This window comes from Lytechinus pictus, chromosome 1 (assembly GCF_037042905.1).
Source record: "Lytechinus pictus isolate F3 Inbred chromosome 1, Lp3.0, whole genome shotgun sequence".
NCBI classification, from domain to species: domain Eukaryota; kingdom Metazoa; phylum Echinodermata; class Echinoidea; order Temnopleuroida; family Toxopneustidae; genus Lytechinus; species Lytechinus pictus.
In genome coordinates this window covers 10329720-10347704 of record NC_087245.1, presented here as the reverse complement: position 1 = coordinate 10347704, position 17985 = coordinate 10329720, and the positions used below count along the sequence as shown (strand labels likewise).

The window sequence follows — 17985 nt, the reverse complement described above, 5'->3', positions numbered from 1 at the left end:
GATTGATTGAGTCATATCTTCCCTGCGTCGCGACAGACTTTGCATGTTGGTGATGATATACGCTCTCCTAATTGGTAAGTGATCTGTTGGAAATGTGACAGAGATGGGGGCATTATTAAGATAAATAGTAAGAGACCAAGACTGCCATCTCCAACCGAGTTCTGGAAGACATCTTCATTCATCAAAAATGATAACTGGATATGGCTAAGACAAATATGTTTTGTTTTTCCGGGGGCAGAATATGACTCAGACTAATTTTGGACGAGGGAAACGAGAACGAGAATTTACGAGATTATGATTGCTACTTATTGATAATTTGTGAGAAAAGGGGGCTTTGATTATTATATAAGATGCTTAACCCATCCCTTACTGTTCTAGTGTGGGGTGGGTCATCCATTTTTATTGAAGCTGATCAAAAAGTTTTTTCATAAGCATTAGTGAATTTACACATAAAAACTGACAGGGAATGGGTCGGATGGGGCAATAAATCCGGTAATCTCTCAGTATTCAGACAATACACTGTAAAAAAAAAATTGGGTAAAATTTTAACCAACACGAGGGTAATTGTGTGTCCATCCGAGTTGGGGCAGTATTTTTCCCAATGCGGAGAGCATATTATCCAGTAAGGTTAAAAATAAGAAGCAATTACTTTGGAATGGGCAAAATTTTCATCACACTGGATAGATGAAAATGTCCAAAGTTGGCTGGTCACATAAATACCCTCATGGAGTATTTTTACCCAATATATTTCAGAGTTTACACAAACACAGATTATTAAAAAAAGTGCCTGCTAAAACAGTTTAATATCGTAGTAAGACACAGTCAGAACGGAAATTAGCATGCCTTAACCTAATGACTATGGGAATTTCAAAATAATGAAGGGGGCTAACAACATCATCATCATGAATATTTTGCGTATAAGACGAGATTATAGAGTCATGTCTAAACGCTGGTGTGAACTGTAACTCTTCGATGTTATTCCACCTTGGGCGAGAATGAATGGGTTAATATGGAGGGAAGAAAACGTACTTCTTTACCAACACTACTGACAGTGAAATGTTGAGAGATATATTGTATCGTTCCCACTGTCTCACATGAGCCTACATCTGGTCTGTGGTGCACTTGTATAACTCGGAGTTTGGAGATCACATTTCTCAACGAGTTCTTATCAGCATGATTACGGTCCAAACATCAACACCAGCATTCAGATACAAAAGAGCAATGGCATAAGCAACAAACAGTGAAATTGAAATGTGGCTCAATATTGCAATATATTTTTTCTGTCACATTGTAGGTGGGTCTTTTTCATATTCATGTTGCGTTTGTTTGTGATTATTTTCAGGTAAATTTTGTTTGATTTCTTCATTCGTAGAACACTCCCTGGTTAATTGGACAGGTATTCGTCTGTGATTATGCTTGAATTCTAAATTGTGCAAACATATACAATGAAGCATGTCATAGGTCACGTGATTATATGTCACATGCATGCATATACCTGGAACCCTTTTTAAAGGACTGCCAGTGGGAACCCACCTTGATAAATTTGCCAAGTGAGTTTGGCGAGTGATGGATTGTACGGAAATAGTGCACCGACATGACTGGAATGGATCGTAACAAGATGTTACAAAATGGCAACCCGAAAAGTGAGCGCGAAACCGATTTTCTCGCGCTTGAATGAGTCATTCATTTTTGGCCCTCATCATCTTGTGATAGGTAACGAAAGAAGGAGATTGGGGATTCAACTCGCATCTTCCTCTTACGGGATGTCTTCCCTAGTAGCAGGTGCATTCTCCCCACTTAATAGAGAAGATATATAGTCTGACATCAAGAATTTAAGATTTATTATGATTTGGAAATTCATTTGTAGTGTCTGTACAGCGATGTAAGCGACTTACACGTCGAGCAATGTGCGATAAATAATTCGTCTTTCAAGAATGAATTCAATTAAATCATCGGTGAATAGATTTTTCCCACAAAAAAATAATCCAATAATTGTTTACGGTCTTGACAAGAGGCAATGATCATGAATATGGGTTTGACCTAACTCCTCAATCAGTCAGTCATGAGTGACAGTTCATCTGAAAACTTTGAATATTCACTTCCACCATCACATCCCTACCCTTTCATCCCGTATCCAAAGCTTAACTTTCATCGGTTTAAAAAAGGGTAAGATATCATGAAGGGTATATAGATCTAATAGTTCTTCAGAAAGATAATCGTTCATGAAAATTATGTAGTGTAGATTATGGGTATTGTAAGCTGGGTTTAGGATGTGTATTCGTGTGTAGAGAATTCCACACTTTGCAAATTGATATAGAGGATGTGCTAGCTAATACAATACTTTCATTAAGCTTAATGCGATATCGCTCGTTGAAGGGGTAAAATATACTATAGAGGGGGAGGGAGAGGGGAAAGAGAGTAGAGCTTAAGGGGACTTGAACATAAACAGTTTGAAGAAAACAAACCGGTAAACATTAATAGATATAGGAGTTCATATCTAAAGAAGATAGGACCATCATTAAAATAAGATAGCTGGAAAATGAATGGTGATATATCGGGGGACAGTAGTATCTTCTTGTGATTCATAAAATTTAGATGGCTGCTGAAGAATTCATGAATCTCAAATTTACACTGATTTGATTGTTGTGCAAGGGTTTCTGACACTCCTTGAGGCAAACTGCAGGAAAGCGCTGCCAAAATGTCTGCTAATATCATTTATCGAATCCCCATACCACAACACCTTAACGGTGGGATGAAGAACTGAAGGCATCGACTGTAATTATTCAAGTTCCCAGCGGTGCCCGAGATGACCGGAGATGCAAATGGCCCGCTTTGAAACACTTTAGAAGTTGCTGTTCGGAGGATCTCAAAAGCCATCATTACCAAGAGCTCACCTGTAATAAAATAAAAGAAATATATCTCCCATGATTCAAGAAAATGCAAATACCAGCTGCCCGATTCGACACAGAAATTCAAATTGACTATGACTAACAGATTCTTCACTTTCTTCATCTAATATTAAACGTCAAAAGGTAAACCATGAGAATTTTGGAGGTGAGTCATTTTCTTGAAAGAAGCGGTGGTAAGGTTTGGGGTGTCAATAACCTGGTGTAAATTCCGATAGTGTCGCCGCGGCTTCCTCCTCTCCACTCAGATCGACCGGTTGTAGTAAATTTGACCTAAAAAGCAATGGTGTATCGAGGGTGGGGCGGCACGGGCGCTTGTGCAACTGGCGCTAGAGAACACAAATGGGGCAAAAAAGATATGAATAGAGAGGGAGAGCATGGTCGTACGCATAATTTTTTTCCTGGGGGTAAAACGCATAAAAATTGAAGAAACTCGAAAGCGAGGGAGCGAAGCAATGGAGCTTGTCATGGGGGCGCTTTTTAATTTTCTAAAGAGACAGTGGAGGACGTATAATCACATCCATGACACCCAAGCCGAAAAAAAGATGCCGGTAAGATCACTGGTCATACCGACCCCTGTCATATAACTTTTGTGTGTTTTTGATCTATTTGGTCGTGGTCGTGGTCTAGGGGTTAAGACTCTCGTCTTTCAATCTGAAGGACATGGGTTCGATTCCAAGCCATGGCGTGTTTACTTCAGCAAGAAATTTACCCACATTGTGCTGCACTCAACCCAGGGGAGGTAAATGGGTACCGACAGGAAGTAATTCCTCAAAAAAGTTGTGCGCACCGGAATCCATATAGACTAGCTTATAGCCGGGGAAATACACTGCGCCTTGAGCACCTAGCAAGGTGGATACGTGCGCCATACAAATCCTATATTCTTTTATTCATTTATTATTTTGTTTATATTATAAAATTTGAAAATGAAAATTCAGATGGATATAAGCTTGAATATGATTGGACCTATCATGTTCACTGCTACTGGGTAAACAATCTTAAATAAATGGGAAGTCTGAAGAATCGACAAAAGTAATCAAATCCATTGACCTGGATACTTGATGAGTAATCGTAAAACTGATATAAAAGTAATTTTAAAAGCCCTCTTCGAGAACCACATCTCACTTGCTCCGCCATCTTGGTATCTATTCCGCGATTTAATCTTCAGGAAGCTCTTGAAGATGGGGATGCTGCATACATCTTTATAGACATGAGAGATGTGAAAACAAAAATCGGAGGTCAATTAAATCAAAAGTTCTCATCTCAAAATGTTAATCTAAATTCTTTAATGTGTGAGATTAGAAACTCAGGGGAATGTCAATAGATTTGAATCTCCTTCGTAATGAAAGGATGGAATAAAAACAGTGGGAGATGGTGGTATGGTCAAGCACTGTCCCAATACTTCAGGGAATCCTATAGTACTGCCTTTAATTTGCTACTACTGAAAACGTATTGAACGAATCCTTTGCGATATCTTACAAAATCGATATGACGTTTTGATATCACTCATGTTAATAGTATGGTAAACGTATGGTAAAATACGTGAAAAATAATTGTTATAATTGCATTAAATTTTATTCTCCAAACTCCCATTCAAAATATTTTATGTTTATGGTTGCGAAATGATTGACATGATATATATTTTTTATTTATCTATTAATATATTCAAATAGGCGCCATTCCTAAAAGAAAAATGCTTTTAACCCTGACATAAATCTGTCAGTATGGGTGAAGTTAATTCATCTGATTATATTTCCCATTAACATGTCAGTATCTATCCAGCTTATCCTGACCCCTTCATCAGCATGATCAGGGTTTAGCGATTCAACGGTCTCATCAGTGAACTGAAGCAATACAATCATGGGGGGGGGGGGGGGGTTGGTGGTGGAAACTAAAGGTCTTGGGTTCAATCTCCAGCCGAGAGACACGAAGAAATAAAAAAGTGAATACCCATGTGTTGCCTCTTTGACAGTGGCGCTCTGCATAAGAATGGATTAGAAGGAGTAAATAACCATAAATAATATTATGCAGGACCCGTTTGAAGATCACCAAATAGCTGATACCGACACGGCCTGACATTCCCTAAATCTTATTTTGACTGTATATATTTCCTACCAATATTATAGGCCCATTGTATTAACTTCATTCCCCCTATAGTATAGGGTATAATTTAGTTTATAAACGCAATATACTCTGGTTTAGTTGGAATGCACAGTTGAATTTGCTTAATATTATTGAATTCTTACATTATTATGGCATTCAGACACGTGAACCATCAGAAATGACTGAATGTGTGCCAACACCCAACTCCCTGGTAACTATGACAAGGGGTCTAAACCTTTCAGTGAAAGTAGACGTTTTTATGGGGTCACAAAATTGGGGAGATGGAAGCCATCAAACAGACCCTAAAAGATGACCTTTCAGTTGAAATTGGCCGTCAATATGACAATAAGGAATTTGTCCAGGTCATCGGGGCACGCATCAAAGTGCCCTCTTCGCCTCGACATTGAACCAGAGGGGATGAAAAATAGATCACAAGATAGGGGCGGAGGGAAGGAATTGAAAGGAATTTGCCTTCAGAAATGTTATGATCATGATGATAAAGGGTTCACTCCACTTCAACATCTTACTCTGGGACTGTGGGGTCCCGGTATTTTAAGTATTTTTTTCCATCTGATGTTGTTGGGGGTAGTTTTTTAAAACACAAAAAGATCATGATCCAGATAGAGGTTTAGTTGCCCCTTCTAATTTTCGTATCGAGTCCAAAATAGCGTACTTTATTTTTTTTTCGAAAATTTCGAAATAATCAAGAAACACTTGGGATCAGGTGGTCTAGTCAAGATACCTTTGAAACTAGAATCTGGTCGATTTTACCAGATTGAATCATAACTGATTTGGATAGCCATGGTAGTGTCGCTTCTCGTGGGACGCTCTGATATATGAGTAACGAATTCTGTTCATATTTTCATCACACTCGAAAATGATGCCCGTTGGTTCTGCGCTCTTCAAAATAAATCATTTTGGTTATTTTGAATTTTTTTTTGTTTAGATCTGCGTTTGAATGATATTCAACCCCCGTAAAATGTAATCATGTGCCCCATGGTATGTTTGTATTTGCCTTGCTTGAAATAATGTGAATATAAGTGACATCTTCATCGTTTGTTTCGCAATAATGTACATCATCTTGTCCTCTAATAAACACATACATTCATTTCTAATACCAATATTAGACTGAACGCCGGATTTTTTTGTAAAGAAAATAGTCCCTTATGACAACTGAGGGAGGGTGTAGGTAGAAATTAGGCCATTCACCGGTCAGATTACCCACCCTGAATAGTGATCAACTTTTTTGAGAAAAAAATGGCTTACTGGGTCATAATAGTCACATCCATCATCAAATTCTCGAATATTACTTGTTAATGAGTCTATTAAAATCAGTCATCAATCCCGGCGAAAAAGTTGCGGTTTTTGTATTCTCTTAAACCGGTACAAATGTTAAAAGTGTTATAGCCTATATAATTGGTATTCAGATCATAGTAAGATTGATGTGTGAATCAATGGTATTATAATAGGCATCTGGTAAACGTGGTGTTTAATAACATGTATAGAGATCAGAGAACGGGCAGAAAGATGAACTACAAATTTCTAGGTCTCCATTTCTCTCCTTTCATGTCTGCTTTCCCTGTCTGCCATTATTACACTGATATTAACTAAACAGGATTTTTTTTCTCAAAAGATGAAAATTTAAAAAAAAGTGGAAAAAATGAAATTTAAACTCGAAGAACGAATGAGGGACCTTGCAGAGACAGTCTCTTTGTCGAATAAGGACATATTATTTTCTAAAATTGGGGCCGATTATTTCAAAACAACTACAGCATTGCTTAAAGCTGTTGAACTATCGTTTGAAATTACTTGTTTCTTCATTTTCTTATATAACATTATAAATACGCTGACATGTATCCCATTGAAATTAAACCTAGGTCTTAGAGGTCAATTGTTGCCTTCCTTTGTATATTCCCAAATTTGCCCGGATGCCCCCACCCTTCCCCCTGTTCCTTTGTCTCTGTTTGTCTGCCCTCCCTCTCTTTCTCTCTCTCTCTCTCTCTCATTGTTCCAGTTCAGAATTGACCAGCTATAAAATCAGATTCGATAACATCAATTAAACATCTGAGGATGATTTACACATAGATCTCAACCTGAAAAGGATAGGCCTATTATCCCTTCTCTAATGATTGATTTAAAGAATTATCATGCAAACGACGGCAAGTCGAAATTAGGTCAAATCCATATTTCAGAACAATTTTCTTATCCCGAGATTACGATCGATGATGCACTAATCAATCTTCTATGATAAGCCGGATGATAAGTCTATCTTTGCTTCATCAGGGATTCCAACCTACCGAAAATAGACAAGGTCAATACATTTTGAATCTTCTGAATCTGTTACTTCAGAAAACCACAGCAGATGGTCGTAGTATTATTTCAAAGAAAAATCTGTCTTTAGCAATCTATGATCATCATGCTGATCATAATTTCAACAGGTTTGTACTTCATCAGTTATTTATGACATTCTTAATACCCGGTCTTAATATAAAGGCATTGGTTAAAATTTATTTGACTTTTAAAAATCTTAGCTGCAAGGTCACATTTGTGTGTGTGGTTATGTGCTAAACATAAAGCCCTAAAAAACTGAACCCGAAATCATAATTTAGTGATAAAAAGGGTGAAAAATAAAGCGACCGGTAACATCGTCTCTATTTTATTCCATGTACTAAGATTAATTATTTTTTTCAGTCGCAAATATCTTGAAAGTGTCTGCACGAATTATTATTTTTTCTCCCTGTATTATTGTATCAATATGAAAAATATTAATATGAATTGAATACAACACACAACAAAGTTCGGGAAATAAAGACTTTTTGTAATGTATTTAAGAATTCAAAGTTTCTTTCCATCGTTCGGCGTAACTTTTGTTTATACCCGAAATAAAGTATGTCAAAACATAGGCCTACAGTTATATTTTCAATATGTTTGTAAAATGCGTTGCAAATCGATAATTTGTATATACAGCTGAAGATACATATGATTACTTGACGTAATGAGTATACACAATCAAACATAATGTAACAATGAGGAAAATCTTCCTCGTGTTTATAATTTGAAAAACTCCGTTTCCACCTCTGAAGTAAAATATTTTGGCTGCTCTTTTTATCCTTTGATTACATAGGGGCGATCACCCCTCCCTCCATCTAGTATCACCACCCTTACCAAGATCTTTATTGAAAAACTGATGTCTACATTATAGTCATGTCAATGTTTTTTCGCTTTATATCCTACACCAAGGTCGCAATCCTGTACTTCAGCCACCCCAACCAACAAAGTATTGAAGAAAAAAACCCGTCAGACATATTTTCACGCTCCCGGTCACCTATTCTCTGAAGACCAAATTGTCGAGTATGATTTTAAAGCAATTATATTTTAAGTGCTGTAAATCTAAACCACATACAACATGGTAATGATAGTAGATCCAGGGTGGTGCGATTGTGACCGCCTCCACACTTCACTCAAATGAAAAAAAGAATGAATGATGCATCAAGAAAAAAGCCCGGGAAAAAAGCAGAAGAGGAAAACGGTTTTCATGGTATACATAGTCTAGTATATGAAAATAAGTTAGTTAGCTGATGTCACATGCTCCTTTATGGATGTTCATACCGACTCCCCCCCCCCCCCCTTCCCCCGGGAAAGTGTGCAGTTGATACGTCCAAAGAAGATCAAACTGTGTAACATTCTTGAATAACAGGATTTAAAAGAACATGCCCCTTATTATGTTACAACAGAATAAGCGGGCTTGTAATCATCGGCACACTCATCAATTTTAGGACACCAACTTTTATCATTTATTCAACTATGCAGACTTCATAATGCTTCAACCCCTAAAAAGTTTAGCCATTTTTCCTCCAATTTGGATAACCGTTTTAATGGTTTGATTTTCCACTTTCATCCAAATCACCTTCTAAAGTCTATGGTTAGAGTATACCCACCCCACCTTCACTATCATCTACCAGCATAACCAGGGGATGGGGGGATGGGGGTGAGTAGAGCACCTTCTAAGGTCTCTGGTTACTCTCATCTACCATCTACCATGACATGCATTGGATCGGGGTGGGGGGTGAGCAGAGCCCTTCTTTCATCCTCGTAGCTGAAGTAACCTCATTTCATTCGCTTTCTTTATATAGGTCTCCTTGGTGGAAACCCAGAAGGACTTGGTGACTGAATAGTGAACTGTGGCTTAGGTTTCACAAGGGAACGACAGTTTCACACAGCATCCAGATGCGGCGAGGTGACGAGAGGGCGATGCAGTACTCGGGGCAATCCGGGGGTCACGTAAGGTCGTCTTTATTTCCCACTTAAAGGGGTGGTCGTTTAATGTATCGCCACATCGTCACATGAAAATAAGAATATATCTTTGTGATCGTGGTGATTTCAAATGCGCAGTCATGGTAGTGGTGTTAGTTTAAAAAAGAATCAACATAGAAAAGGAAAACGGAGAAAATTGTTGATCCCAGTGGTCACAACAGACCATCATAATATCCTTGCCCAACTGATGGCCCTGTATTAATTACCCCCCCCCCCCCGACCAACACCATTCGCTATTTCTTTTACTTAAATACTTGAAGATATTTTGTTTCCAAACTCTCTTTCCTTTTGGTTCTCGAATTCGAAGACAATTTTTTACACGTCCTGTGCCCCAACGAAAAATTTCTGCGCACGGCCATGCCTTCAATGGTCGCAAAATTCGATTCTTAGTCATCTTGGCCATCGAGATGTCTCCATCTACAATAACAGCCAAAATCAATAAATAGACTTCGTACTATAGAAATTTATATACTTGAAAGAGAACGTATTCAAGAAAAGAAGAGAAAGATACCAAAATTTGTATAAAGTTGAGGTGTACAGGTGTCAAATATCAAATTTACTCAAATCCAAACTGAACAGTATCTTAAAAAGAAAGTGATGATCCTATATCCATAATTCAGAATATACTGTTCATTCTGCATGTAGGATTTATCATACCCTTAAAAACAGCCCATCATATAAGTTTTTTTTCACAGAGTTCACAGATTCAATGTCATGGCATTATCCACTAGAGACTTATAAATACTTTGTAAGTGCTCCTTTTTCTCGAAGGCTAAGGAAGTAGTACACAGAAGATTTATTGATAACTTTCAGATGTAAAGCGTGTTAATGACTTTGCCATCTGTATCTTTTTATTTCGTTGTGTGAAAAAATGTCCCCATTTCCTATTTTTTCGTTACAAAAGGGGATAAATGTGTCGGGTTTGTGGCATTGGCCTTGAACACCTGCCAAGCTGCAAGAAACAACTGGGATTTGAGAAAGGACGTTTGTTTTTATCACTTGATAAAGCGAGATTAACCCAAACTTTGAGAAGTTTCCGCCGCAACACCCAGCATAAGCTGGTTTCTCAATAGCAGATTATAGTTTAGTATCCGGTTAGGGTTTTTCATTTCTCTGTTTATTATCTCGGTTAAATTAATTATTCAAAGTATATGTTTCGGAGATTCTGACGATCGAGGTGTCCCTTCGATCCACACGTGCAATAACGATGAATCGTACGACCCGCGATCTACAACCTTCTTAAGTCGTCACGAGCTACACCCTGAGACTTATCAATCTCGTGTGGCCCACGAGGTATACTGTAGCGGGCTACAAGCCCTCATACGATATCAGGCTGCCCACAAGTTAGACTAAATGTCGTACACCACGCGAGCAATATTTGCCATTACGACCCACAAGCAACAGCCTCTACGATGTCACACGACCCATGAGCTACATTCTTCAAGTTACAAAAAAGACACACGAGGTACAGACTGCATTAATATGGCCTACAACGTGCACGCATGGATGTACACAACAGATATCAATGTTCTTGTCTATGTTTTACATCATACGGCAACAACTTTATTAGAAAAAACTTTTGATACACCAAGACCCCGTTTGAAAATTGATTTATATACATATGGAAATAAAATTTGACGAAGAATTAACTTGGGAATTATAAGTATTTGTATATAGGTTATGCATTTCTCGATACTGAATGCCTAATATTACACTTCTTATCTCTTTCCGATTTGCTTGCAATACGTTCTGACGAAATATACCTCGTTCTCGATTTTATTTTGTAGATTAAAAATTTGTCAATCGCTTTTCAACATAATATCTCCGCGGACTATCAACCAAAAGGACCGGGGTTCAAATTTCACCAAACATTCGCGTCCCTTGGCAAGGTATTTATCTCTCCGCTCTGGTGTAATAAATGGGTATTCGGTAGTAGGAAGGATAATAGTAAGGATATAATTATCCTGTAGCGACCGCACAGAAACACTGTTAGTGAAGGTGTTGTTAGTGCTAACAAGTCACTAACAAATCAGCCACTAACATCATGAGCAGAATGAACGCACAGAAAGCGCTGTTAAGCACAGGTGTTGATAGTGGGTTTGAGCCTTATAGTTAGGCAAAATCTATGACGTACTATAGTGATCTATGTGTGGATTGATACAATATAAGGGCCTTTATCCCATAGGCTCAATGTATTATTCCCATTAACCCAGGGTTCGGATTTGCACCATTAATTCTAACTTTGTGATGACATTGTACCGCGGTGTAAATTACTGAATTCTGATTATTTTAACCATAGTAGGTCCATGTTTTAACATAATACATAGACCTTAACATCGATGAAAAAATTATATATTAACGGCAAAAGTCAATAATTGTTTGATAGGGGAAGGGGGCTGTATATGTTTGCTAGCTCGTAGAGTGGAAGAATGACTTCCGTCTATGGAGGTGTATATCGGGAAGCATGATGTGGAGTATAGTCATACAAACAATTGAACATTAATCAAATAAAAAAGGCATTAAAAAATATGTGATATAGTTTTGCATAATTTACGTAAAAATTATATTACATATTATATTTACTATATAGGCGAGCTGATGATGTCATTTGTCATTTCCCCACTTCATAATTTTTATCATGGACCAATGAAAAAGATGGACGATTAACGCGAGTATTTCTTTGATCCAATGATAGTCACCGTCATCTGGTTATGTGCATCTTAATGAGAACATACAGGTGTTGTTACATTAGCAATTACCATTACTACCAAGGGTATCTGATCACTCAAATACGGAACAGTTTCCCGGTCCTGATTTTTGTTGGCAGATACCCTGTTTCAGCATTTGCCTTTCAGTCAACATGCTTCATAATAATGGAGCAGCAAACTTGAGGAGCAGACAATTTTTATGATATAAAATATGATATTATTCGATCCGCTAACTACCGCTCAGACATAAGGACCTCAATAACACTGAGAGATACACGATCTATAAATGTTGTGTGCCACGTATATCTGGAATATTATGGAGAAACTTGGGAAAATTGAATTTTAAATGGTATCAATAACAATCAATCACAATATTGCCTCTATATTAAAATATGCGGACATTTCCCCAAATAAAACACATGGAACTAAGATTACCAAAGGTTAACAAAAACTGCACATCAATTTTCCATTATTTCATTGATTTGTTATCAACTGCGCATATAATTTGTGAAATATAAATGTCCAATCACTAACTGCTTCAGTCCCTTCTCACGGTGACCATCATAGGACCAAAGAAGACTAGTATGAAGAGAATGTTATTCAGATGACAATTACAGTCACCTGTTAGTGAATTCATTATCTAAGCGATGGATGTCCATCTCTTCATAGGTCCATGTTTGTATATGAAATCGTGTTCATTTAAACTGAATTTGTCCTTACAGTTGAAAGTAAATATGACCACTGCTTCAGTAATCATCATGACCATTTACAAGTTTTACATAGGCCTACGTGTAGTGTTGAAACATAAATTTACCAGTTCACGGTCAAATCAGGAAAAGGGGAATGGGGTATGGGACCTTTTCTATTCATGACTTATATTGGTTTTGCAATCACAATCATAATCACAACATGTACATAATGGGGGAAACAAGGTAATAACAACAGTAATAATAATCATAAAATGAGAAAATCGGACTTGGCTTCGTAATTCTATTCTAGGATATTCATGGTGGCATGATAGGCATCAATGTTTTCAAAAATACTGTACAGTATTCACTTCATTCAATTCATATTTTATTTATTATTCTTCATTATTTTCCATTTAAGAATTATGTTATTGATTGTAATTACAGCCTTCTCATCTAATTTCATTCTGTTTTCTCCCACACGTATTGGGGATTGGAGCATTGGCGGATCCAAAGCAGTAATCAAAATTTTTAATATAAACATGCCAGCCATTTTTACCCAAGTGTGCCCCCCCCCCCCTTTCAAGCAATAAAAGACCCTTTTTTGCATGTCAGTTTTTGTTGGGACAACAATACCTTCAATTTTAGACGTAAACCTTTTTTTTGCTTGTCATACTCTTTCTCGGGAAAATGTGCCCCCTCCCCCTTTCCGGGCCCCTTTTGGAAGAAACTGGATCCGCCCCTGGACTGGAGTACCCTTTTAATTCTATCTAGGTCTATTTTAAAGCACTTGATATACAAGTTTTACGCAAGACACGCAATAGATATTCACTAACATTGTCACTATCGGTGCCCTTGGCACTGTTAGTGAATAGTTCAAACATTAGCGCTAATGTTAGCTTCTGTGCGACCTTGTAATGTTAGTCTAACAGCGCTAGCTAGTGATTGGGCTAACATTATGCTTCTGTGCGGGCAAAACCTCGCTAACAGTGCTGTTAGTGCTCTGTTAGCACTAACAACGTTTCTGTGCGGTCGGTACACTGGGTAATAGTACGCAGCTCTTATAACACCGTATTTAATACAATGTTGTATTTTAATACAATGTTATAAGCTCTATCACAATTTTGAATATCTTACTTATTACGTGTATTGTCATTATAATCATCATTATTTATTATTATCATCATTTATTATTTTGTATTATTTTATTATTATAAATATTATTATCATCATAAGGAAAATAAATAAACGTAAATCATTGATTTGATGTCGTAGCAAATGGCATGATAATGAAAATGTCTTTAAAAATTGTGTCTACATGATTTCATCCTCTATTAGGTCATCATAATTTTGATCTTTGGCCACAATCCGAGAACCCTAGGAACCAGCCCATGATGACTTCATTTTCTACTTCACATCACGAACGGGTCGCTATTATTGATTTAATACGGTCGATAGTTAATTAGGCTGATTAAAACAAACCCATTACATTTCCAGCGGACAGAATTACAAGTGTAAGAGAGAAAAATTGTTTTCATTCAATATACGATCCGATGAATCATAGACAATTATACGGCATCAATCGCCAGACACCATAAATATCACCCGGGAATCATGGGAATACATACAGTTAGGTACCGGACACATCTAATCTCAATGTAAATTAACAGTAGACCTACCATCACGACCATAAAATCGTTATCAATTAATATGAATCCTTTTTATATTATTTCTCTTTTACAATCTGACTAAACAAAGCATATTTTCAATATTTGAATTGACCGGCATCCTGATCTGTCTCCGAAGTTTGTTATTGGAGTCTGGGAATTATTGGTAGGCCTATTAATTTAATCACGTGATTCAGACTAGATTGACCAACCGGAAACGCGTTATTTAATCTCAGTAATATTATGGTTGGCCGTTCATGGCAATATTTTTTTTCTTGAATCATACACGTGAATGACATATGGTTCCTTCTTGATGTGCCATGTAGTAACTTAACTCTAATTTGGTAACTTATGTAGAAATTTAACTCTAAAATTTTGATCATTGTTGAAATAGTATGTTAAAAATATTGGAAATAAAATTTCATGAAATAAAATACTTACCTTTTTTAGGATGTTTTTATTGTATTCTCTCAAATCCAAATACACATTTCATGAACAATTTGTACAAATCATTTGAAACATGATTATAAATTATACAATAAATCCATATCCCATATAATTATACAAAATATTCAAACTTGAAAGATACCGGAAATTGATACTGACAATTGTGCGTTTCAACAATTACAAAATGAAATATTAACAAGATGTATTAAATGACAGGAGAGAAAAAAAAACAATGAATAAAACAGAGATGTTCTACCTCACCCCCCCCCCCTCCCCAGGTATAGAGCACCCTCCCCTTTATGCCTACTCTACATGGAAGGGACATCAATTCCCCGTATTGTATTCATGCTTTTTCTGCAAATTTTTTTTTTTAGAAAAAAGTATGTGTTTTTATTTGATTGATTTTTGTTTTGTTTTGTGGTTTTGTCTCTCGCTCTATATATACACTCTTAAAAATGTTGGGCAACATACGGTCCACACAACAATTGGTTAAAACTTTATCCAATTCTGGGTAGTTTTACACCAATAATGTGTAGTTTTCACCCAAAGCACACATTATTGGTGTAAAACTACCCAGAATTGGATAAAGTTTTAACCAATTGTTGTGTGGACCGTATGTTGCCCAACATTTTTAAGAGTGTACCTCTGCCTCTCTCTCCCTATATATTCCTTTAATTTAGATTTTCCCATTTCCTTATATGTAGAGACATCTTGCCTCTATCCAACGCCAGCCTTTTTTCTTCCCATTCTTCTTTAAATTTCCTTTTAATTTCATCCATGGTTAAGAGTGCGCCCTTTTCCCTCCCTTTGAAGATTAAAATTTTTACAAAGATTACAAAATGATTGATTAAACGTTCCTTTTTTCCTTCATCCTTTAAATCTACACCGTGTTCGATCTTTTCATAGGAAAAATTTTATTTGTTTTTAACCTTTCGAAAACATCAGGTATTGCGAAGTTACATTTCCTAAAATTTGCATAAACATTTTTAGATACTAACTCATCTATTGATTAAAAAGATTCCCAGATATAAACGATATTTCTTCCCTAAGAGAAGCCTTTTTTAAATATATTTTCATATTTCGTTTCCGGCTGACTGGAATAGTTTTATAAATTGTCTCTATCAAATGAAAATCATTTATGTTTAATCCCTGTCTTTGGAAGTATGAAAATTATCTTAAGTTTCCATCATAATTCATAATATGTTTCAATCTGTAAATATTTTTTTCATTAAATTTTTGGTCAATTATGCATTTGTACAAATTTATTGTTACCTTCGTTCATGCTATCGATAATTAGAAATATCGCATAGTGAGCCGAATATTACACACCGGACATAGCGGATGGGTGAGGGGCTCTCCCCCCCCCCCCATTATGTAAAAAAAAACACACCTAAAGTTTACTCCAGGGGAGCATTTCCTCAATGACTAATTTTTACCCACACCAGCAATAAGCCAACACTTGTGGGCCTCAAACATAAATGCGTCCTATGTCATGCACACTCCAGTCTTGATAAATGTTATTAGTGCTGACCATTTTCTTGCCATTTGATTGAACTCATATTTCTGATACGATACTGATGGGGGGGGGCTTCTTATTATTTACTGACGATTTGCAGTCTTTTATCACGCGTTTTGTCGACAACTGCCAGCCATGTAAAGTGGGCTCGCTGCCTGGTCCCCACTATACGCACATGAGTGCGCATGTTTGATTGGAAAGAGTTCGTGAACTTGGACGTTTTTCACCGGGAGTCAATTTATCTTGAAATTCCGAGCTGCTCTTATCAGCCATCTTCTTGATTCCATATTATGATAAGACCTTATTTCAAGAGGAAAACAATCTACAGAATGCGATAGAGTCTCGTGACGTTGTGAATCTTGCATCGTAAATATACCATGTATTGAACTGGTTATGTTTCCCCGATAAAAAAAACATTTGAGTAAAGATGATCGAAATCCGTTCATGTTTCTTCTTATGTATCAAAGTCATCAATGTAATCAATTGATTAGTTTGGTAAAGTAATATGATACCGGCGTAATTTTTTTTAGATTGACAACTTTTGCATCATTTTAAGCAAATGAATTCGAATCAAGGGGTGACGATTTTCCCTCAAAAATGCACTAAGTTGTAGGAAAGGTTGAAGTTCGTTGAATGGCCCCGAGTACAAATTCTTAATATGATGTAATATGTGATTCTTTGGCAACAAGAAAATTTATTTTGTAAGATAATATAGGTCTCCAGATTTTACATTCTTAAAACAGGAATGTATTGTTAATCATTATAACGATTTATACAATCATTATGATAACGGAAAATCGTGATGACGATGATAATGATAACATAAAAACCAAAACAAAAACGAGCATAAAATAATTGTAATCGTGAAAATATGGATGATATGATAGCAATTTTTTAATGATATTGAATAATATTACAGAAATAAAACTGAAGCATGGATTTCCACTGAAGGACAACAATATTATATTCCCATTCTATCATGCTACTTTCATTGCCAGTCCTTGGTTTCATCACACAGTGATATTATTTGTTTGAAAGAGTATTATGATTTCCTAACAATTTCTCATAATCTTGTTCTTACATAATTATGATTTCAGCTTTATGCTAATGGCAACATGGAAAATACTTCCCTCTGCTTTCTAAAACCATGAAAACCAGAAACGAATTGGACGATGAGTCACCATTGATTCTATTTACTCGGGACATCGCTTCAGAGTGACACAGTGCCACGTCTTTATATCAACTCAACGGAAGGATACCCCTAGCAGATAAATTTAGACATTTAATAATAGGAAAGCAATTTCATTTTGAAATTTCTCGTGACTAGCATGGCAAATTGCACGGGACGGTGCCAGCCAAGCGAAAGGATAACGTTTGTTTTTGTACACGCGTCTCGCCGTGAGCCTTGCATCTGAAGGCGTGCATAATGATGAACATTGCCAGATAGGAAGATTATTGCATGGGTGCATCTTGTATTAGGGCGAATGTGATTCGAAATAATGTACCAATACAAGTGGAATCCTGAAATTGATTTTCGCAAGTTGGGGAATTTTTCACTCATGCGTTATTCAGAATCTACTAAGGCAATTAGACATGGTTCATTTCCTCATCACAACAGAGGGAAACGTCATCGAGTAT

At 36.7% G+C, this 17985-nt stretch overlaps 1 long non-coding RNA gene across 1 annotated transcript; it reads left to right on the top strand.

Moving 5' to 3' along the window:
- Positions 1-9141: 9141 nt before the first annotated feature.
- On the top strand, positions 9142-14810 carry LOC135155543 (uncharacterized). Its single transcript, XR_010294691.1, has 3 exons — positions 9142-9290; positions 11111-11212; positions 14056-14810. It is a non-coding gene; the product is annotated as an uncharacterized LOC135155543 (long non-coding RNA).
- The last annotated feature ends 3175 nt before the right edge of the window (positions 14811-17985 follow it).